This window comes from Rhinoderma darwinii, assembly GCF_050947455.1.
Source record: "Rhinoderma darwinii isolate aRhiDar2 chromosome 3 unlocalized genomic scaffold, aRhiDar2.hap1 SUPER_3_unloc_15, whole genome shotgun sequence".
Classification (NCBI taxonomy): domain Eukaryota; kingdom Metazoa; phylum Chordata; class Amphibia; order Anura; family Rhinodermatidae; genus Rhinoderma; species Rhinoderma darwinii.
Genome location: NW_027461740.1, coordinates 140,399 through 164,031, shown reverse-complemented (window position 1 = coordinate 164,031; position 23,633 = coordinate 140,399). Strand labels below are relative to the sequence as shown.

The 23,633-nt window shown below is 38.5% G+C and overlaps 10 non-coding genes across 10 annotated transcripts; 8 read left to right on the top strand and 2 right to left on the bottom strand.

The window, feature by feature from the left end:
* Positions 1-1,162: 1,162 nt before the first annotated feature.
* Positions 1,163-1,235, bottom strand: TRNAM-CAU (transfer RNA methionine (anticodon CAU)). The gene has a single exon. It is a non-coding gene; the product is annotated as a tRNA-Met (tRNA).
* A 4,248-nt stretch (positions 1,236-5,483) lies between these two features.
* TRNAM-CAU (transfer RNA methionine (anticodon CAU)) lies at positions 5,484-5,556 on the bottom strand. The gene has a single exon. It is a non-coding gene; the product is annotated as a tRNA-Met (tRNA).
* Positions 5,557-8,544: 2,988 nt separating this feature from the next.
* TRNAE-UUC (transfer RNA glutamic acid (anticodon UUC)) lies at positions 8,545-8,616 on the top strand. The gene has a single exon. It is a non-coding gene; the product is annotated as a tRNA-Glu (tRNA).
* Positions 8,617-11,406: 2,790 nt separating this feature from the next.
* TRNAE-UUC (transfer RNA glutamic acid (anticodon UUC)) lies at positions 11,407-11,478 on the top strand. The gene has a single exon. It is a non-coding gene; the product is annotated as a tRNA-Glu (tRNA).
* A 654-nt stretch (positions 11,479-12,132) lies between these two features.
* On the top strand, positions 12,133-12,204 carry TRNAE-UUC (transfer RNA glutamic acid (anticodon UUC)). Its single transcript has one exon. It is a non-coding gene; the product is annotated as a tRNA-Glu (tRNA).
* A 3,515-nt stretch (positions 12,205-15,719) lies between these two features.
* TRNAE-UUC (transfer RNA glutamic acid (anticodon UUC)) lies at positions 15,720-15,791 on the top strand. Its single transcript has one exon. It is a non-coding gene; the product is annotated as a tRNA-Glu (tRNA).
* A 1,372-nt stretch (positions 15,792-17,163) lies between these two features.
* Positions 17,164-17,235, top strand: TRNAE-UUC (transfer RNA glutamic acid (anticodon UUC)). Its single transcript has one exon. It is a non-coding gene; the product is annotated as a tRNA-Glu (tRNA).
* Positions 17,236-19,330: 2,095 nt separating this feature from the next.
* On the top strand, positions 19,331-19,402 carry TRNAE-UUC (transfer RNA glutamic acid (anticodon UUC)). Its single transcript has one exon. It is a non-coding gene; the product is annotated as a tRNA-Glu (tRNA).
* A 1,378-nt stretch (positions 19,403-20,780) lies between these two features.
* On the top strand, positions 20,781-20,852 carry TRNAE-UUC (transfer RNA glutamic acid (anticodon UUC)). The gene has a single exon. It is a non-coding gene; the product is annotated as a tRNA-Glu (tRNA).
* Positions 20,853-21,505: 653 nt separating this feature from the next.
* On the top strand, positions 21,506-21,577 carry TRNAE-UUC (transfer RNA glutamic acid (anticodon UUC)). The gene has a single exon. It is a non-coding gene; the product is annotated as a tRNA-Glu (tRNA).
* Positions 21,578-23,633: the final 2,056 nt, after the last annotated feature.

The following is a 23,633-nucleotide window of genomic DNA, read 5'->3' as shown; positions in this document are numbered from 1 at the left end:
CAAAGGTTGAGCGTTATAGGATAAAAGCGCTCTTTGTGGCCATAAATTCTAACTTATCTTTGTTTACACATTCCTCCTCTTTTCACCAGATCCTATTTGAGCTTGAAAACTCAAATAATTCCTATTGTTCCCTTCTCACTCCAAGTCAACAACCCCTTTATCCTGTCAGTTTGGCTAATTTTCCTTTTTTTAATGAACTAGTTTCGCCAATAAATAAGAAACCATCAGACTATTTCACCCAATCTGATTGGGACTTTGCTTTAATATTGTTTCTTTTTAGGCAAGATCCTATTTTGGATTTAAAGCTCAAATCATTCCCATCTCTTCTACTCACTCAAAAATGACAAGGAAATCAACAACACTTTCCTCATATATTAAAAACGTTTCGGCAGAAAAACCCGATTTCCTGCATGAATGGAGGAAGACAAAAACTCACTGAACAGTGCCTCGTGTGAGGATCGAACTCACGACCTTCAGACTATGAGACTGACACGCTTCCTACTGCGCTAACAAGGCAACCACCAGATGTTTGTAGACAAGCTCAAAGCGGCAAAATGAAAAAATATATATACATTTTCTTTATTCCCACTTTTTCTTAGTCCATGACTCATTATACTTAATAACTGCTCCCATATGGTTTAGCGGTTAGGATTCCTGGTTTTCACCCAGGTGGCCTGGGTTTGTCTCCCTGTATGGGAAAGAACCTTTCACTAGTCTTGCACTTTCAAAGGTTGAGCGTTCAAAAGTGCTCTTTGTGGCCATAAATTCTAACTTATCTTTGTTTACCCATTCCTCCTCTTTTCACCAGATCCTATTTGAGCTTGAAAACTCAAATAATTCCTATTGTTCCCTTCTCACTCCAAGTCAACAACCCCTTTATCCTGTCAGTTTGGCTAATTTTCCTTTTTTTAATGAACTAGTTTCGCCAATAAATAAGAAACCATCAGACTATTTCACCCAATCTGATTGGGACTTTGCTTTAATATTGTTTCTTTTTAGGCAAGATCCTATTTTGGATTTAAAGCTCAAATCATTCCCATCTCTTCTACTCACTCAAAAATGACAAGGAAATCAACAACACTTTTCTCATATATTAAAAACGTTTCGGCAGAAAAACCCGATTTCCTGCATGAATGGAGGAAGACAAAAACAAACTGAACAGTGCCTCGTGTGAGGATCGAACTCACAACCTTCAGATTATGAGACTGACACGCTTCCTACTGCGCTAACGAGGCAACCACCAGATGTTTGTAGACAAGCTCAAAGCGGCAAAATGAAAAAAATATATATACATTTTCTTTATTCCCACTTTTTCTTAGTCCATGACTCATTATACTTAATAACTGCTCCCATATGGTCTAGCGGTTAGGATTCCTGGTTTTCACCCAGGTGGCCTGGGTTTGTCGCCTGGTATGGGAAAGAACCTTTCACTAGTCTTGCACTTTCAAAGGTTGAGCGTTCAAAAGTGCTCTTTGTGGCCATAAATTCTAACTTATCTTTGTTTACCCATTCCTCCTCTTTTCACCAGATCCTATTTGAGCTTGAAAACTCAAATAATTCCTATTGTTCCCTTCTCACTCCAAGTCAACAACCCCTTTATCCTGTCAGTTTGGCTAATTTTCCTTTTTTTAATGAACTAGTTTCGCCAATAAATAAGAAACCATCAGACTATTTCACCCAATCTGATTGGGACTTTGCTTTAATATTGTTTCTTTTTAGGCAAGATCCTATTTTGGATTTAAAGCTCAAATCATTCCCATCTCTTCTACTCACTCAAAAATGACAAGGAAATCAACAACACTTTCCTCATATATTAAAAACGTTTCGGCAGAAAAACCCGATTTCCTGCATGAATGGAGGAAGACAAAAACTCACTGAACAGTGCCTCGTGTGAGGATCGAACTCATGACCTTCAGATTATGAGACTGACACACTTCCTACTGCACTAACGAGGCAACCACCAGATGTTTGTAGACAAGCCCAAAGCGGCAAAATGAAAAAATATATATACATTTTCTCTATTCCCACTTTTTCTTAGTCCATGACTCATTATACTTAATAACTGCTCCCATATGGTCTAGCGGTTAGGATTCCTGGTTTTCACCCAGGTGTCCTGGGTTTGTCTCCCGGTATGGGAAAGAACCTTTCACTAGTCTTGCACTTTCAAAGGTTGAGCGTTCAAAAGTGCTCTTTGTGGCCATAAATTCTAACTTATCTTTGTTTACCCATTCCTCCTCTTTTCACCAGATCCTATTTGAGCTTGAAAACTCAAATAATTCCTATTGTTCCCTTCTCACTCCAAGTCAACAAACCCTTTATCCTGTCAGTTTGGCTAATTTTCCTTTTTTTAATGAACTAGTTTCGCCAATAAATAAGAAACCATCAGACTATTTCACCCAAACTGATTGGGACTTTGCTTTAATATTGTTTCTTTTTAGGCAAGATCATATTTTGGATTTAAAGCTCAAATCATTCCCATTTCTTCTACTCACTCAAAAATGACAAGGAAATCAACAACACTTTCCTCATATATTAAAAACGTTTCAGCAGAAAAACCCGATTTCCTGCATGAATGGAGGAAGACAAAAACTCACTGAACAGTGCCTCGTGTGAGGATCAAACTCACGACCTTCAGATTATGAGACTGACACGCTTCCTACTGCGCTAACAAGGAAACCACCAGATGTTTGTAGACAAGCTCAAAGCGGCAAAATGAAAATATATATATACATTTTCTTTATTCCCACTTTTTCTTAGTCCATGACTCATTATACTTAATAACTGCTCCCATATGGTCTAGCGGTTAGGATTCCTGGTTTTCACCCAGGTGGCCTGGGTTTGTCTCCTGGTATGGGAAAGAACCTTTCACTAGTCTTGCACTTTCAAAGGTTGAGTGTTCAAAAGTGCTCTTTGTGGCCATAAATTCTAACTTATCTTTGTTTACCCATTCCTCCTCTTTTCACCAGATCCTATTTGAGCTTGAAAACTCAAATAATTCCTATTGTTCCCTTCTCACTCCAAGTCAACAACCCCTTTATCCTGTCAGTTTGGCTAATTTTCCTTTTTTTAATGAACTAGTTTCGCCAATAAATAAGAAACCATCAGACTATTTCACCCAATCTGATTGGGACTTTGCTTTAATATTGTTTCTTTTTAGGCAAGATCCTATTTTGGATTTAAAGCTCAAATCATTCCCATCTCTTCTACTCACTCAAAAATGACAAGGAAATCAACAACACTTTCCTCATATATTAAAAACGTTTCGGCAGAAAAACCCAATTTCCTGCATGAATGGAGGAAGACAAGAACTCACTGAACAGTGCCTCGTGTGAGGATCAAACTCACAACCTTCAGGTTATGAGACTGACACACTTCCTACTGCGCTAACGAGGCAACCACCAGGTGTTTGTAGACAAGCTCAAAGCGGCAAAATGAAAAAATATATATACATTTTCTTTATTCCCACTTTTTCTTAGTCCATGACTCATTATACTTAATAACTGCTCCCATATGGTCTAGCGGTTAGGATTCCTGGTTTTCACCCAGGTGGCCTGGGTTTGTCTCCTGGTATGGGAAAGAACCTTTCACTAGTCTTGCACTTTCAAAGGTTGAGTGTTCAAAAGTGCTCTTTGTGGCCATAAATTCTAACTTATCTTTGTTTACCCATTCCTCCTCTTTTCACCAGATCCTATTTGAGCTTGAAAACTCAAATAATTCCTATTGTTCCCTTCTCACTCCAAGTCAACAACCCCTTTATCCTGTCAGTTTGGCTAATTTTCCTTTTTTTAATGAACTAGTTTCGCCAATAAATAAGAACCCATCAGACTATTTCACCCAATTTGATTGAGACTTTGCTTTAATATTGTTTCTTTTTAGGCAAGGTCCTATTTTGGATTTAAAGCTCAAATCATTCCCATCTCTTCTACTCACTCAAAAATGACAAGGAAATCAACAACACTTTCCTCATATATTAAAAACGTTTCGGCAGAAAAACCCGATTTCCTGCATGAATGGAGGAAGACAAAAACTCACTGAACAGTGCCTCGTGTGAGGATCAAACTCACGACCTTCAGATTATTAGACTGACACGCTTCCTACTGCACTAACGAGGCAACCACTAGATGTTTGTAGACAAGCTCAAAGCAGCAAAATGAAAAAATATATATACATTTTCTTTATTCCCACTTTTTCTTAGTCCATGACTCATTATACTTAATAACAGCTCCCATATGGTCTAGCGGTTGGGATTTCTGGTTTTCACCCAAGTTGCCTGGGTTCGACTCCCGGTATGGGAAAATACATTTTTCTAGTCTTGCACTTTCAAAGGTTGAGCGTTATAGGATAAAAGCGCTCTTTGTGGCCATAAATTCTAACTTATCTTTGTTTACACATTCCTCCTCTTTTCACCAGATCCTATTTGAGCTTGAAAACTCAAATAATTCCTATTGTTCCCTTCTCACTCCAAGTCAACAACCCCTTTATCCTGTCAGTTTGGCTAATTTTCCTTTTTTTAATGAACTAGTTTCGCCAATAAATAAGAAACCATCAGACTATTTCACCCAATCTGATTGGGACTTTGCTTTAATATTGTTTCTTTTTAGGCAAGATCCTATTTTGGATTTAAAGCTCAAATCATTCCCATCTCTTCTACTCACTCAAAAATGACAAGGAAATCAACAACACTTTCCTCATATATTAAAAACGTTTCGGCAGAAAAACCCGATTTCCTGCATGAATGGAGGAAGACAAAAACTCACTGAACAGTGCCTCGTGTGAGGATCGAACTCACGACCTTCAGACTATGAGACTGACACGCTTCCTACTGCGCTAACAAGGCAACCACCAGATGTTTGTAGACAAGCTCAAAGCGGCAAAATGAAAAAATATATATACATTTTCTTTATTCCCACTTTTTCTTAGTCCATGACTCATTATACTTAATAACTGCTCCCATATGGTTTAGCGGTTAGGATTCCTGGTTTTCACCCAGGTGGCCTGGGTTTGTCTCCCTGTATGGGAAAGAACCTTTCACTAGTCTTGCACTTTCAAAGGTTGAGCGTTCAAAAGTGCTCTTTGTGGCCATAAATTCTAACTTATCTTTGTTTACCCATTCCTCCTCTTTTCACCAGATCCTATTTGAGCTTGAAAACTCAAATAATTCCTATTGTTCCCTTCTCACTCCAAGTCAACAACCCCTTTATCCTGTCAGTTTGGCTAATTTTCCTTTTTTTAATGAACTAGTTTCGCCAATAAATAAGAAACCATCAGACTATTTCACCCAATCTGATTGGGACTTTGCTTTAATATTGTTTCTTTTTAGGCAAGATCCTATTTTGGATTTAAAGCTCAAATCATTCCCATCTCTTCTACTCACTCAAAAATGACAAGGAAATCAACAACACTTTTCTCATATATTAAAAACGTTTCGGCAGAAAAACCCGATTTCCTGCATGAATGGAGGAAGACAAAAACAAACTGAACAGTGCCTCGTGTGAGGATCGAACTCACAACCTTCAGATTATGAGACTGACACGCTTCCTACTGCGCTAACGAGGCAACCACCAGATGTTTGTAGACAAGCTCAAAGCGGCAAAATGAAAAAAATATATATACATTTTCTTTATTCCCACTTTTTCTTAGTCCATGACTCATTATACTTAATAACTGCTCCCATATGGTCTAGCGGTTAGGATTCCTGGTTTTCACCCAGGTGGCTTGGGTTTGTCGCCTGGTATGGGAAAGAACCTTTCACTAGTCTTGCACTTTCAAAGGTTGAGCGTTCAAAAGTGCTCTTTGTGGCCATAAATTCTAACTTATCTTTGTTTACCCATTCCTCCTCTTTTCACCAGATCCTATTTGAGCTTGAAAACTCAAATAATTCCTATTGTTCCCTTCTCACTCCAAGTCAACAACCCCTTTATCCTGTCAGTTTGGCTAATTTTCCTTTTTTTAATGAACTAGTTTCGCCAATAAATAAGAAACCATCAGACTATTTCACCCAATCTGATTGGGACTTTGCTTTAATATTGTTTCTTTTTAGGCAAGATCCTATTTTGGATTTAAAGCTCAAATCATTCCCATCTCTTCTACTCACTCAAAAATGACAAGGAAATCAACAACACTTTCCTCATATATTAAAAACGTTTCGGCAGAAAAACCCGATTTCCTGCATGAATGGAGGAAGACAAAAACTCACTGAACAGTGCCTCGTGTGAGGATCGAACTCACGACCTTCAGATTATGAGACTGACACACTTCCTACTGCACTAACGAGGCAACCACCAGATGTTTGTAGACAAGCCCAAAGCGGCAAAATGAAAAAATATATATACATTTTCTTTATTCCCACTTTTTCTTAGTCCATGACTCATTATACTTAATAACTGCTCCCATATGGTCTAGCGGTTAGGATTCCTGGTTTTCACCCAGGTGTCCTGGGTTTGTCTCCCGGTATGGGAAAGAACCTTTCACTAGTCTTGCACTTTCAAAGGTTGAGCGTTCAAAAGTGCTCTTTGTGGCCATAAATTCTAACTTATCTTTGTTTACCCATTCCTCCTCTTTTCACCAGATCCTATTTGAGCTTGAAAACTCAAATAATTCCTATTGTTCCCTTCTCACTCCAAGTCAACAAACCCTTTATCCTGTCAGTTTGGCTAATTTTCCTTTTTTTAATGAACTAGTTTCGCCAATAAATAAGAAACCATCAGACTATTTCACCCAATCTGATTGGGACTTTGCTTTAATATTGTTTCTTTTTAGGCAAGATCATATTTTGGATTTAAAGCTCAAATCATTCCCATTTCTTCTACTCACTCAAAAATGACAAGGAAATCAACAACACTTTCCTCATATATTAAAAACGTTTCAGCAGAAAAACCCGATTTCCTGCATGAATGGAGGAAGACAAAAACTCACTGAACAGTGCCTCGTGTGAGGATCAAACTCACGACCTTCAGATTATGAGACTGACACGCTTCCTACTGCGCTAACAAGGAAACCACCAGATGTTTGTAGACAAGCTCAAAGCGGCAAAATGAAAATATATATATACATTTTCTTTATTCCCACTTTTTCTTAGTCCATGACTCATTATACTTAATAACTGCTCCCATATGGTCTAGCGGTTAGGATTCCTGGTTTTCACCCAGGTGGCCTGGGTTTGTCTCCTGGTATGGGAAAGAACCTTTCACTAGTCTTGCACTTTCAAAGGTTGAGTGTTCAAAAGTGCTCTTTGTGGCCATAAATTCTAACTTATCTTTGTTTACCCATTCCTCCTCTTTTCACCAGATCCTATTTGAGCTTGAAAACTCAAATAATTCCTATTGTTCCCTTCTCACTCCAAGTCAACAACCCCTTTATCCTGTCAGTTTGGCTAATTTTCCTTTTTTTAATGAACTAGTTTCGCCAATAAATAAGAAACCATCAGACTATTTCACCCAATCTGATTGGGACTTTGCTTTAATATTGTTTCTTTTTAGGCAAGATCCTATTTTGGATTTAAAGCTCAAATCATTCCCATCTCTTCTACTCACTCAAAAATGACAAGGAAATCAACAACACTTTCCTCATATATTAAAAACGTTTCGGCAGAAAAACCCGATTTCCTGCATGAATGGAGGAAGACAAGAACTCACTGAACAGTGCCTCGTGTGAGGATCAAACTCACAACCTTCAGATTATGAGACTGACACACTTCCTACTGCGCTAACGAGGCAACCACCAGGTGTTTGTAGACAAGCTCAAAGCGGCAAAATGAAAAAATATATATACATTTTCTTTATTCCCACTTTTTCTTAGTCCATGACTCATTATACTTAATAACTGCTCCCATATGGTCTAGCGGTTAGGATTCCTGGTTTTCACCCAGGTGGCCTGGGTTTGTCGCCTGGTATGGGAAAGAACCTTTCACTAGTCTTGCACTTTCAAAGGTTGAGCGTTCAAAAGTGCTCTTTGTGGCCATAAATTCTAACTTATCTTTGTTTACCCATTCCTCCTCTTTTCACCAGATCCTATTTGAGCTTGAAAACTCAAATAATTCCTATTGTTCCCTTCTCACTCCAAGTCAACAACCCCTTTATCCTGTCAGTTTGGCTAATTTTCCTTTTTTTAATGAACTAGTTTCGCCAATAAATAAGAAACCATCAGACTATTTCACCCAATCTGATTGGGACTTTGCTTTAATATTGTTTCTTTTTAGGCAAGATCCTATTTTGGATTTAAAGCTCAAATCATTCCCATCTCTTCTACTCACTCAAAAATGACAAGGAAATCAACAACACTTTCCTCATATATTAAAAACGTTTCGGCAGAAAAACCCGATTTCCTGCATGAATGGAGGAAGACAAAAACTCACTGAACAGTGCCTCGTGTGAGGATCGAACTCACAACCTTCAGATTATGAGACTGACACACTTCCTACTGCGCTAACGAGGCAACCACCAGGTGTTTGTAGACAAGCTCAAAGCGGCAAAATGAAAAAATATATATACATTTTCTTTATTCCCACTTTTTCTTAGTCCATGACTCATTATACTTAATAACTGCTCCCATATGGTCTAGCGGTTAGGATTCCTGGTTTTCACCCAGGTGGCCCGGGTTCGACTCCCGGTTTGGGAAAAAACCGTTTACTAGTCTTGCACTTTCAAAGGTTGAGCGTTATAGGATAAAAGTGCTCTTTGTGGCCATAAATTCTAACTTATCTTTGTTTACCCATTCCTCCTCTTTTCACCAGATCCTATTTGAGCTTGAAAACTCAAATAATTCCTATTGTTCCCTTCTCACTCCAAGTCAACAACCCCTTTATCCTGTCAGTTAGGCTAATTTTCCTTTTTTTATTGAACTAGTTTCGCCAATAAATAAGAAACCATCAGACTATTTCACCCAATCTGATTGGGACTTTGCTTTAATATTGTTTCTTTTTAGGCAAGATCCTATTTTGGATTTAAAGCTCAAATCATTCCCATCTCTTCTACTCACTCAAAAATGACAAGGAAATCAACAACACTTTCCTCATATATTAAAAACGTTTCGGCAGAAAAACCCGATTTCCTGCATGAATGGAGGAAGACAAAAACTCACTGAACAGTGCCTCACGACCTTCAGATTATGAGACTGACACGCTTCCTACTGCGCTAACGAGGCAACCACCAGATGTTTGTAGACAAGCTCAAAGCGGCAAAATGAAAAAATATATATACATTTTCTTTATTCCCACTTTTTCTTAGTCCATGACTCATTATACTTAATAACTGCTCCCATATGGTCTAGCGGTTAGGATTCCTGGTTTTCACCCAGGTGGCCCGGTATGGGAAAAAACCTTTTACTAGTCTTGCACTTTCAAAGGTTGAGCGTTATAGGATAAAAGTGCTCTTTGTGGCCATAAATTCTAACTTATCTTTGTTTACCCATTCCTCCTCTTTTCACCAGATCCTATTTGAGCTTGAAAACTCAAATAATTCCTATTGTTCCCTTCTCACTCCAAGTCAACAACCCCTTTATCCTGTCAGTTTGGCTAATTTTCCTTTTTTTATTGAACTAGTTTCGCCAATAAATAAGAAACCATCAGACTATTTCACCCAATCTGATTGGGACTTTGCTTTAATATTGTTTCTTTTTAGGCAAGATCCTATTTTGGATTTAAAGCTCAAATCATTCCCATCTCTTCTACTCACTCAAAAATGACAAGGAAATCAACAACACTTTCCTCATATATTAAAAACGTTTCGGCAGAAAAACCCGATTTCCTGCATGAATGGAGGAAGACAAAAACTCACTGAACAGTGCCTTGTGTGAGGATCGAACTCACGACCTTCAGATTATGAGACTGACACGCTTCCTACTGCGCTAACGAGGCAACCACCAGATGTTTGTAGACAAGCTCAAAGCGGCAAAATGAAAAAATATATATACATTTTCTTTATTCCCACTTTTTCTTAGTCCATGACTCATTATACTTAATAACTGCTCCCATATGGTCTAGCGGTTAGGATTCCTGGTTTTCACCCAGGTGGCCTGGGTTCGACTCCCGGTATAAAAGAACCTTTTACTAGTCTTGCACTTTCAAAGGTTGAGCGTTATAGGATAAAAGTGCTCTTTGTGGCCATAAATTCTAACTTATCTTTGTTTACCCATTCCTCCTCTTTTCACCAGATCCTATTTGAGCTTGAAAACTCAAATAATTCCTATTGTTCCCTTCTCACTCCAAGTCAACAACCCCTTTATCCTGTCAGTTTGGCTCATTTTCCTTTTTTTAATGAACTAGTTTCGCCAATAAATAAGAAACCATCAGACTATTTCACCCAATCTGATTGGGACTTTGCTTTAATATTGTTTCTTTTTAGGCAAGATCCTATTTTGGATTTAAAGCTCAAATCATTCCCATCTCTTCTACTCACTCAAAAATGACAAGGAAATCAACAACACTTTCCTCATATATTAAAAACGTTTCGGCAGAAAAACCCGATTTCCTGCATGAATGGAGGAAGACAAAAACTCACTGAACAGTGCCTTGTGTGAGGATCGAACTCATGACCTTCAGATTATGAGACTGACACGCTTCCTACTGCGCTAACGAGGCAACCACCAGATGTTTGTAGACAAGCTCAAAGCGGCAAAATGAAAAAATATATATACATTTTCTTTATTCCCACTTTTTCTTAGTCCATGACTCATTATACTTAATAACTGCTCCCATATGGTCTAGCGGTTAGGATTACTGGTTTTCACCCAGGTGGCCTGGGTTTGTCTCCCGGTATGGGAAAGAACCTTTCACTAGTCTTGCACTTTCAAAGCTTGAGCGTTCAAAAGTGCTCTTTGTGGCCATAAATTCTAACTTATCTTTGTTTACCCATTCCTCCTCTTTTCACCAGATCCTATTTGAGCTTGAAAACTCAAATAATTCCTATTGTTCCCTTCTCACTCCAAGTCAACAACCCCTTTATCCTGTCAGTTTGGCTCATTTTCCTTTTTTTAATGAACTAGTTTCGCCAATAAATAAGAAACCATCAGACTATTTCACCCAATCTGATTGGGACTTTGCTTTAATATTGTTTCTTTTTAGGCAAGATCCTATTTTGGATTTAAAGCTCAAATCATTCCCATCTCTTCTACTCACTCAAAAATGACAAGGAAATCAACAACACTTTCCTCTTATATTAAAAACGTTTTGGCAGAAAAACCCGATTTCCTGCATGAATGGAGGAAGACAAAAACACACTGAACAGTGCCTTGTGTGAGGATCAAACTCACGACCTTCAGATTATGAGACTGACACGCTTCCTACTGCGCTAACGAGGCAACCACCAGATGTTTGTAGACAAGCTCAAAGCTGCAAAATGAAAAAATATATATACATTTTCTTTATTCCCACTTTTTCTTAGTCCATGACTCATTATACTTAACAGCTGCTCCCATATGGTCTAGCGGTTAGGATTCCTGGTTTTCACCCAGGTGGCCCGGGTTTGACTCCCGGTATGGGAAAGAACCTTTTACTAGTCTTGCACTTTCAAAGGTTGAGCGTTATAGGATAAAAGTGCTCTTTGTGGCCATAAATTCTAACTTATCTTTGTTTACCCATTCCTCCTCTTTTCACCAGATCCTATTTGAGCTTGAAAACTCCAATAATTCCTATTGTTCCCTTCTCACTCCAAGTCAACAACCCCTTTATCCTGTAAGTTTGGCTAATTTTCCTTTTTTTAATGAACTAGTTTCGCCAATAAATAAGAAACCATCAGACTATTTCACCCAATCTGATTGGGACTTTGCTTTAATATTGTTTCTTTTTAGGCAAGATCCTATTTTGGATTTAAAGCTCAAATCATTCCCATCTCTTCTACTCACTCAAAAATGACAAGGAAATCAACAACACTTTCCTCATATATTAAAAACGTTTCGGCAGAAAAACCCGATTTCCTGCATGAATGGAGGAAGACAAAAACTCACTGAACAGTGCCTCGTGTGAGGATCGAACTCACAACCTTCAGATTATGAGACTGACACACTTCCTACTGCGCTAACGAGACAACCACCAGGTGATTGTAGACAAGCTCAAAGCGGCAAAATGAAAAAAATATATATACATTTTCTTTATTCCCACTTTTTCTTAGTCCATGACTCATTATACTTAATAACTGCTCCCATATGGTCTAGCGGTTAGGATTCCTGGTTTTCACCCAGGTGGCCCGGGTTCGACTCCCGGTTTGGGAAAAAACCTTTTACTAGTCTTGCACTTTCAAAGGTTGAGCGTTATAGGATAAAAGTGCTCTTTGTGGCCATAAATTCTAACTTATCTTTGTTTACCCATTCCTCCTCTTTTCACCAGATCCTATTTGAGCTTGAAAACTCAAATAATTCCTATTGTTCCCTTCTCACTCCAAGTCAACAACCCCTTTATCCTGTCAGTTAGGCTAATTTTCCTTTTTTTATTGAACTAGTTTCGCCAATAAATAAGAAACCATCAGACTATTTCACCCAATCTGATTGGGACTTTGCTTTAATATTGTTTCTTTTTAGGCAAGATCCTATTTTGGATTTAAAGCTCAAATCATTCCCATCTCTTCTACTCACTCAAAAATGACAAGGAAATCAACAACACTTTCCTCATATATTAAAAACGTTTCGGCAGAAAAACCCGATTTCCTGCATGAATGGAGGAAGACAAAAACTCACTGAACAGTGCCTCACGACCTTCAGATTATGAGACTGACACGCTTCCTACTGCGCTAACGAGGCAACCACCAGATGTTTGTAGACAAGCTCAAAGCGGCAAAATGAAAAAATATATATACATTTTCTTTATTCCCACTTTTTCTTAGTCCATGACTCATTATACTTAATAACTGCTCCCATATGGTCTAGCGGTTAGGATTCCTGGTTTTCACCCAGGTGGCCCGGTATGGGAAAAAAACTTTTACTAGTCTTGCACTTTCAAAGGTTGAGCGTTATAGGATAAAAGTGCTCTTTGTGGCCATAAATTCTAACTTATCTTTGTTTACCCATTCCTCCTCTTTTCACCAGATCCTATTTGAGCTTGAAAACTCAAATAATTCCTATTGTTCCCTTCTCACTCCAAGTCAACAACCCCTTTATCCTGTCAGTTTGGCTAATTTTCCTTTTTTTATTGAACTAGTTTCGCCAATAAATAAGAAACCATCAGACTATTTCACCCAATCTGATTGGGACTTTGCTTTAATATTGTTTCTTTTTAGGCAAGATCCTATTTTGGATTTAAAGCTCAAATCATTCCCATCTCTTCTACTCACTCAAAAATGACAAGGAAATCAACAACACTTTCCTCATATATTAAAAACGTTTCGGCAGAAAAACCCGATTTCCTGCATGAATGGAGGAAGACAAAAACTCACTGAACAGTGCCTTGTGTGAGGATCGAACTCACGACCTTCAGATTATGAGACTGACACGCTTCCTACTGCGCTAACGAGGCAACCACCAGATGTTTGTAGACAAGCTCAAAGCGGCAAAATGAAAAAATATATATACATTTTCTTTATTCCCACTTTTTCTTAGTCCATGACTCATTATACTTAATAACTGCTCCCATATGGTTTAGCGGTTAGGATTCCTGGTTTTCACCCAGGTGGCCTGGGTTCGACTCCCGGTATAAAAGAACCTTTTACTAGTCTTGCACTTTCAAAGGTTGAGCGTTGTAGGATAAAAATGTTCTTTGTGGCCATAAATTCTAACTTATCTTTGTTTACCCATTCCTCCTCTTTTCACCAGATCCTATTTGAGCTTGAAAACTCAAATAATTCCTATTGTTCCCTTCTCACTCCAAGTCAACAACCCCTTTATCCTGTCAGTTTGGCTCATTTTCCTTTTTTTAATGAACTAGTTTCGCCAATAAATAAGAAACCATCAGACTATTTCACCCAATCTGATTGGGACTTTGCTTTAATATTGTTTCTTTTTAGGCAAGATCCTATTTTGGATTTAAAGCTCAAATCATTCCCATCTCTTCTACTCACTCAAAAATGACAAGGAAATCAACAACACTTTCCTCATATATTAAAAACGTTTCGGCAGAAAAACCCGATTTCCTGCATGAATGGAGGAAGACAAAAACTCACTGAACAGTGCCTTGTGTGAGGATCGAACTCATGACCTTCAGATTATGAGACTGACACGCTTCCTACTGCGCTAACGAGGCAACCACCAGATGTTTGTAGACAAGCTCAAATCGGCAAAATGAAAAAATATATATACATTTTCTTTATTCCCACTTTTTCTTAGTCCATGACTCATTATACTTAATAACTGCTCCCATATGGTCTAGCGGTTAGGATTACTGGTTTTCACCCAGGTGGCCTGGGTTTGTCTCCCGGTATGGGAAAGAACCTTTCACTAGTCTTGCACTTTCAAAGGTTGAGCGTTCAAAAGTGCTCTTTGTGGCCATAAATTCTAACTTATCTTTGTTTACCCATTCCTCCTCTTTTCACCAGATCCTATTTGAGCTTGAAAACTCAAATAATTCCTATTGTTCCCTTCTCACTCCAAGTCAACAACCCCTTTATCCTGTCAGTTTGGCTCATTTTCCTTTTTTTAATGAACTAGTTTCGCCAATAAATAAGAAACCATCAGACTATTTCACCCAATCTGATTGGGACTTTGCTTTAATATTGTTTCTTTTTAGGCAAGATCCTATTTTGGATTTAAAGCTCAAATCATTCCCATCTCTTCTACTCACTCAAAAATGACAAGGAAATCAACAACACTTTCCTCTTATATTAAAAACGTTTTGGCAGAAAAACCCGATTTCCTGCATGAATGGAGGAAGACAAAAACACACTGAACAGTGCCTTGTGTGAGGATCGAACTCACGACCTTCAGATTATGAGACTGACACGCTTCCTACTGCGCTAACGAGGCAACCACCAGATGTTTGTAGACAAGCTCAAAGCTGCAAAATGAAAAAATATATATACATTTTCTTTATTCCCACTTTTTCTTAGTCCATGACTCATTATACTTAACAGCTGCTCCCATATGGTCTAGCGGTTAGGATTCCTGGTTTTCACCCAGGTGGCCTGGGTTTGACTCCCGGTATGGGAAAGAACCTTTTACTAGTCTTGCACTTTCAAAGGTTGAGCGTTATAGGATAAAAGTGCTCTTTGTGGCCATAAATTCTAACTTATCTTTGTTTACCCATTCCTCCTCTTTTCACCAGATCCTATTTGAGCTTGAAAACTCAAATAATTCCTATTGTTCCCTTCTCACTCCAAGTCAACAACCCCTTTATCCTGTCAGTTTGGCTCATTTTCCTTTTTTTAATGAACTAGTTTCGCCAATAAATAAGAAACCATCAGACTATTTCACCCAATCTGATTGGGACTTTGCTTTAATATTGTTTCTTTTTAGGCAAGATCCTATTTTGGATTTAAAGCTCAAATCATTCCCATCTCTTCTACTCACTCAAAAATGACAAGGAAATCAACAACACTTTCCTCTTATATTAAAAACGTTTTGGCAGAAAAACCCGATTTCCTGCATGAATGGAGGAAGACAAAAACACACTGAACAGTGCCTTGTGTGAGGATCGAACTCACGACCTTCAGATTATGAGACTGACACGCTTCCTACTGCGCTAACGAGGCAACCACCAGATGTTTGTAGACAAGCTCAAAGCGGCAAAATGAAAAAATATATATACATTTTCTTTATTCCCACTTTTTCTTAGTCCATGACTCATTATACTTAACAGCTGCTCCCATATGGTCTAGCGGTTAGGATTCCTGGTTTTCACCCAGGTGGCCCGGGTTTGACTCCCGGTATGGGAAAGAACCTTTTACTAGTCTTGCACTTTCAAAGGTTGAGCGTTATAGGATAAAAGTGCTCTTTGTGGCCATAAATTCTAACTTATCTTTGTTTACCCATTCCTCCTCTTTTCACCAGATCCTATTTGAGCTTGAAAACTCAAATAATTCCTATTGTTCCCTTCTCACTCCAAGTCAACAACCCCTTTATCCTGTCAGTTTGGCTCATTTTCCTTTTTTTAATGAACTAGTTTCGCCAATAAATAAGAAACCATCAGACTATTTCACCCAATCTGATTGGGACTTTGCTTTAATATTGTTTCTTTTTAGGCAAGATCCTATTTTGGATTTAAAGCTCAAATCATTCCCATCTCTTCTACTCACTCAAAAATGACAAGGAAATCAACAACACTTTCCTCTTATATTAAAAACGTTTTGGCAGAAAAACCCGATTTCCTGCATGAATGGAGGAAGACAAAAACACACTGAACAGTGCCTTGTGTGAGGATCGAACTCACGACCTTCAGATTATGAGACTGACACGCTTCCTACTGCGCTAACGAGGCAACCACCAGATGTTTGTAGACAAGCTCAAAGCGGCAAAATGAAAATATATATATACATTTTCTTTATTCCCACTTTTTCTTAGTCCATGACTCATTATACTTAATAACTGCTCCCATATGGTCTAGCGGTTAGGATTCCTGGTTTTCACCCAGGTGGCCTGGGTTTGTTTCCTGGTATGGGAAAGAACCTTTCACTAGTCTTGCACTTTCAAAGGTTGAGTGTTCAAAAGTGCTCTTTGTGGCCATAAATTCTAACTTATCTTTGTTTACCCATTCCTCCTCTTTTCACCAGATCCTATTTGAGCTTGAAAACTCAAATAATTCCTATTGTTCCCTTCTCACTCCAAGTCAACAACCCCTTTATCCTGTCAGTTTGGCTAATTTTCCTTTTTTTAATGAACTAGTTTCTCCAATAAATAAGAAACCATCAGACTATTTCACCCAATCTGATTGGGACTTTGCTTTAATATTGTTTCTTTTTAGGCAAGATCCTATTTTGGATTTAAAGCTCAAATCATTCCCATCTCTTCTACTCACTCAAAAATGACAAGGAAATCAACAACACTTTCCTCATATATTAAAAACGTTTCGGCAGAAAAACCCGATTTCCTGCATGAATGGAGGAAGACAAAAACTCACTGAACAGTGCCTCGTGTGAGGATCGAACTCACAACCTTCAGATTATGAGACTGACACACTTCCTACTGCGCTAACGAGGCAACCACCAGGTGTTTGTAGACAAGCTCAAAGCGGCAAAATGAAAAAATATATATACATTTTCTTTATTCCCACTTTTTCTTAGTCCATGACTCATTATACTTAATAACTGCTCCCATATGGTCTAGCGGTTAGGATTCCTGGTTTTCACCCAGGTGGCCCGGGTTCGACTCCCGGTTTGGGAAAAAACCTTTTACTAGTCTTGCACTTTCAAAGGTTGAGCGTTATAGGATAAAAGTGCTCTTTGTGGCCATAAATTCTAACTTATCTTTGTTTACCCATTCCTCCTCTTTTCACCAGATCCTATTTGAGCTTGAAAACTCAAATAATTCCTATTGTTCCCTTCTCACTCCAAGTCAACAACCCCTTTATCCTGTCAGTTTGGCTAATTTTCCTTTTTTTATTGAACTAGTTTCGCCAATAAATAAGAAACCATCAGACTATTTCACCCAATCTGATTGGGACTTTGCTTTAATATTGTTTCTTTTTAGGCAAGATCCTATTTTGGATTTAAAGCTCAAATCATTCCCATCTCTTCTACTCACTCAAAAATGACAAGGAAATCAACAACACTTTCCTCATATATTAAAAAAGTTTCGGCAGAAAAACCCGATTTCCTGCATGAATGGAGGAAGACAAAAACTCACTGAACAGTGCCTTGTGTGAGGATCGAACTCACGACCTTCAGATTATGAGACTGACACGCTTCCTACTGCGCTAACGAGGCAACCACCAGATGTTTGTAGACAAGCTCAAAGCGGCAAAATGAAAAAATATATATACATTTTCTTTATTCCCACTTTTTCTTAGTCCATGACTCATTATACTTAATAACTGCTCCCATATGGTCTAGCGGTTAGGATTCCTGGTTTTCACCCAGGTGGCCTGGGTTCGACTCCCGGTATAAAAGAACCTTTTACTAGTCTTGCACTTTCAAAGGTTGAGCGTTATAGGATAAAAGTGCTCTTTGTGGCCATAAATTCTAACTTATCTTTGTTTACCCATTCCTCCTCTTTTCACCAGATCCTATTTGAGCTTGAAAACTCAAATAATTCCTATTGTTCCCTTCTCACTCCAAGTCAACAACCCCTTTATCCTGTCAGTTTGGCTCATTTTCCTTTTTTTAATGAACTAGTTTCGCCAATAAATAAGAAACCATCAGACTATTTCACCCAATCTGATTGGGACTTTGCTTTAATATTGTTTCTTTTTAGGCAAGATCCTATTTTGGATTTAAAGCTCAAATCATTCCCATCTCTTCTACTCACTCAAAAATGACAAGGAAATCAACAACACTTTCCTCATATATTAAAAACGTTTCGGCAGAAAAACCCGATTTCCTGCATGAATGGAGGAAGACAAAAACTCACTGAACAGTGCCTTGTGTGAGGATCGAACTCACGACCTTCAGATTATGAGACTGACACGCTTCCTACTGCGCTAACGAGGCAACCACCAGATGTTTGTAGACAAGCTCAAAGCGGCAAAATGAAAATATATATATACATTTTCTTTATTCCCACTTTTTCTTAGTCCATGACTCATTATACTTAATAACTGCTCCCATATGGTCTAGCGGTTAGGATTCCTGGTTTTCACCCAGGTGGCCTGGGTTTGTTTCCTGGTATGGGAAAGAACCTTTCACTAGTCTTGCACTTTCAAAGGTTGAGTGTTCAAAAGTGCTCTTTGTGGCCATAAATTCTAACTTATCTTTGTTTACCCATTCCTCCTCTTTTCACCAGATCCTATTTGAGCTTGAAAACTCAAATAATTCCTATTGTTCCCTTCTCACTCCAAGTCAACAACCCCTTTATCCTGTCAGTTTGGCTAATTTTCCTTTTTTTAATGAACTAGTTTCTCCAATAAATAAGAAACCATCAGACTATTTCACCCAATCTGATTGGGACTTTGCTTTAATATTGTTTCTTTTTAGGCAAGATCCTATTTTGGATTTAAAGCTCAAATCATTCCCATCTCTTCTACTCACTCAAAAATGACAAGGAAATCAACAACACTTTCCTCATATATTAAAAACGTTTCGGCAGAAAAACCCGATTTCCTGCATGAATGGAGGAAGACAAAAACTCACTGAACAGTGCCTCGTGTGAGGATCGAACTCACAACCTTCAGATTATGAGACTGACACACTTCCTACTGCGCTAACGAGGCAACCACCAGGTGTTTGTAGACAAGCTCAAAGCGGCAAAATGAAAAAATATATATACATTTTCTTTATTCCCACTTTTTCTTAGTCCATGACTCATTATACTCAATAACTGCTCCCATATGGTCTAGCGGTTAGGATTCCTGGTTTTCACCCAGGTGGCCCGGGTTCGACTCCCGGTTTGGGAAAAAACCTTTTACTAGTCTTGCACTTTCAAAGGTTGAGCGTTATAGGATAAAAGTGCTCTTTGTGGCCATAAATTCTAACTTATCTTTGTTTACCCATTCCTCCTCTTTTCACCAGATCCTATTTGAGCTTGAAAACTCAAATAATTCCTATTGTTCCCTTCTCACTCCAAGTCAACAACCCCTTTATCCTGTCAGTTTGGCTCATTTTCCTTTTTTTAATGAACTAGTTTCGCCAATAAATAAGAAACCATCAGACTATTTCACCCAATCTGATTGGGACTTTGCTTTAATATTGTTTCTTTTTAGGCAAGATCCTATTTTGGATTTAAAGCTCAAATCATTCCCATCTCTTCTACTCACTCAAAAATGACAAGGAAATCAACAACACTTTCCTCTTATATTAAAAACGTTTTGGCAGAAAAACCCGATTTCCTGCATGAATGGAGGAAGACAAAAACACACTGAACAGTGCCTTGTGTGAGGATCGAACTCACGACCTTCAGATTATGAGACTGACACGCTTCCTACTGCGCTAACGAGGCAACCACCAGATGTTTGTTGACAAGCTCAAAGCGGCAAAATGAAAAAATATATGTACATTTTCTTTATTCCCACTTTTTCTTAGTCCATGACTCATTATACTTAATAACTTCTCCCATATGGTCTAGCGTTTAGGATTCCTGGTTTTCACTCAGGTGGCCCGGGTTCTACTCCCGGTATGGGAAAGAATCTTTTACTAGTCTTGCACTTTCAAAGGTTGAGCGTTATAGGATAAAAGTGCTCTTTGTGGCCATAAATTCTAACTTATCTTTGTTTACCCATTCCTCCTCTTTTCACCAGATCCTATTTGAGCTTGAAAACTCAAATAATTCCTATTGTTCCCTTCTCACTCCAAGTCAACAACCCCTTTATCCTGTCAGTTTGGCTCATTTTCCTTTTTTTAATGAACTAGTTTCGCCAATAAATAAGAAACCATCAGACTATTTCACCCAATCTGATTGGGACTTTGCTTTAATATTGTTTCTTTTTAGGCAAGATCCTATTTTGGATTTAAATCTCAAATCATTCCCATCTCTTCTACTCACTCAAAAATGACAAGGAAATCAACAACACTTTCCTCATATATTAAAAACGTTTCGGCAGAAAAACCCGATTTCCTGCATGAATGGAGGAAGACAAAAACACACTGAACAGTGCCTTGTGTGAGGATCGAACTCACAACCTTCAGATTATGAGACTGACACGCTTCCTACTGCGCTAACGAGGCAACCACCAGATGTTTGTAGACAAGCTCAAAGCGGCAAAATGAAAAAATATATATACATTTTCTTTATTCCCACTTTTTCTTAGTCCATGACTCATTATACTTAATAACTGCTCCCATATGGTCTAGCGGTTAGGATTCCTGGTTTTCACCCAGGTGGCCCGGGTTCGACTCCCGGTATGGGAAAGTACCTTTTACTAGTCTTGCACTTTCAAAGGTTGAGCGTTATAGGATAAAAGTGCTCTTTGTGGCCATAAATTCTAACTTATCTTTGTTTACCCATTCCTCCTCTTTTCACCAGATCCTATTTGAGCTTGAAAACTCAAATAATTCCTATTGTTCCCTTCTCACTCCAAGTCAACAACCCCTTTATCCTGTCAGTTTGGCTCATTTTCCTTTTTTTAATGAACTAGTTTCGCCAATAAATAAGAAACCATCAGACTATTTCACCCAATCTGATTGGGACTTTGCTTTAATATTGTTTCTTTTTAGGCAAGATCCTATTTTGGATTTAAAGCTCAAATCATTCCCATCTCTTCTACTCACTCAAAAATGACAAGGAAATCAACAACACTTTCCTCTTATATTAAAAACGTTTTGGCAGAAAAACCCGATTTCCTGCATGAATGGAGGAAGACAAAAACACACTGAACAGTGCCTTGTGTGAGGATCGAACTCACGACCTTCAGATTATGAGACTGACACGCTTCCTACTGCGCTAACGAGGCAACCACCAGATGTTTGTAGACAAGCTCAAAGCGGCAAAATGAAAAAATATATATACATTTTCTTTATTCCCACTTTTTCTTAGTCCATGACTCATTATACTTAATAACTGCTCCCATATGGTCTAGCGGTTAGGATTCCTGGTTTTCACCCAGGTGGCCCGGGTTCGACTCCCGGTATGGGAAAGTACCTTTTACTAGTCTTGCACTTTCAAAGGTTGAGCGTTATAGGATAAAAGTGCTCTTTGTGGCCATAAATTCTAACTTATCTTTGTTTACCCATTCCTCCTCTTTTCACCAGATCCTATTTGAGCTTGAAAACTCAAATAATTCCTATTGTTCCCTACTCACTCCAAGTCAACAACCCCTTTATCCTGTCAGTTTGGCTCATTTTCCTTTTTTTAATGAACTAGTTTCGCCAATAAATAAGAAACCATCAGACTATTTCACCCAATCTGATTGGGACTTTGCTTTAACCCCTTCCCGCCATTGGACGTATATGTACGTACTGGAAAGCATTGACTTCCCGCAAAATGCCGTACAATGTTTGGCACCGGCTCAGAAGCTGAGTCGGTGCCATCATCACCGGATCTCAGCTGTATCTTACAGCTGACATCCGACTGTAACGGTGGGGACCGAACTAGGTTAACCCCTTCCCGCCCTAGCCACTTTTGACCTTCCTGACAGAGCCTCATTTTTCAAATCTGACATGTTCACTTTATGTGGTAATAACTCTGGAATGCTTTCACCTATCCAAGCGATTCTGAGATTGTTTTCTCGTGACACATTGCACTTTAAGTTACTAGCAAAATGTGCTCGATATGTTCTATATTTAATTGTGAATAACACCGAAAATTAGCGAAAAATTGCAAAAATTAGCATTTTTCTCAATTTAAATGTATCTGCTTGTAAGACAGGCAGTTATACCACACAAAATGGTTGCTAATTAACATCACCCATATGTCTACTTTAGATTGGCATCGTTTTTTGAACATCCTTTTATTTTTCTATGACATCACAAGGCCTACAACTTTAGCAGCAATTTCTCACATTTTCAAGAAAATGTCAAAAGGCCATTTTTACAGGGGCCAGTTCAGTTGTGAAGTGGCTTGGAGGGCCTTATATATTAGAAACCCCCAAAAAGTCACCCCATTTTAAAAACTTCACCCCTCAAAGTATTCAAAACAGCATTTAGAAAATGTCTTAACCCTTTACACATTTCACAGGAATTAAAGCAAAGTAGAGGTGGAATTTACAAATTTCATATTTATTGGCAGAAATAAATTTTTAATACTATTTTTTTATTACACAGAAGGTTTTAGCAGAGAAATTCAACTCAATATTTGTTGCCCAGTCTCTGCAGTTTTAGGAAATATCCCACATGTGGTCGTAGCGTGCTACTGGAATGAAGCACAGGCCTCAGAAGCAAAGGAACACCTAGTGGATTTTGGGGCCTTATTTTGTTAGAAGGGCTCTTGCAGTGACAAAACAGTACAAATCCCCCAAAAGTGACCCCATCTGGGAAACTAGCCACCTCAAGGAAATTATCTAGGGGTATGGTGAGCATTTTGACCGCACAGGTTTTTTACAGAATTTATTGGAAGTAGGCCGTGAAAATTAAAATCAACATTTATTCAAAGAAAATTTAGGTTTAGCCATTTTTTTTCTCATTTCCACAAGGACTGAAGGAGAAAAAGCACCGTAAAATTTGTAAAGCAATGTCTCCCGAGTAAAACAATACCCCACATGTGGTAATAAACGGATATTTGAACACAGGGCATGGCTTAGAAGGGATGGAGTGCCATTTGGCTTTGGGAGATCACATTTAGCAGGAATGGTTTGAGAGGCCTTGTCACATTTACAAAGCCCCTGAGGGGACTAAACAGTGGAAACCCCCCACAAGTGACCCCATCTGGGAAACTAGACACCTCAAGGAAATTATCTAGGGGTATGGTGAGCATTTTGACCGCACAGGTTTTTTACAGAATTTATTGGAAGTAGGCCGTGAAAATTAAAATCAACATTTATTCAAAGAAAATGTAGGTTTAGCCATTTTTTTTCTCATTTCCACAAGGACTGAAGGAGAAAAAGCACCGTAAAATTTGTAAAGCAATGTCTCCCGAGTAAAACAATACCCCACATGTGGTAATAAACGGATATTTGAACACAGGGCATGGCTTAGAAGGGATGGAGTGCCATTTGGCTTTGGGAGATCACATTTAGCAGGAATGGTTTGAGAGGC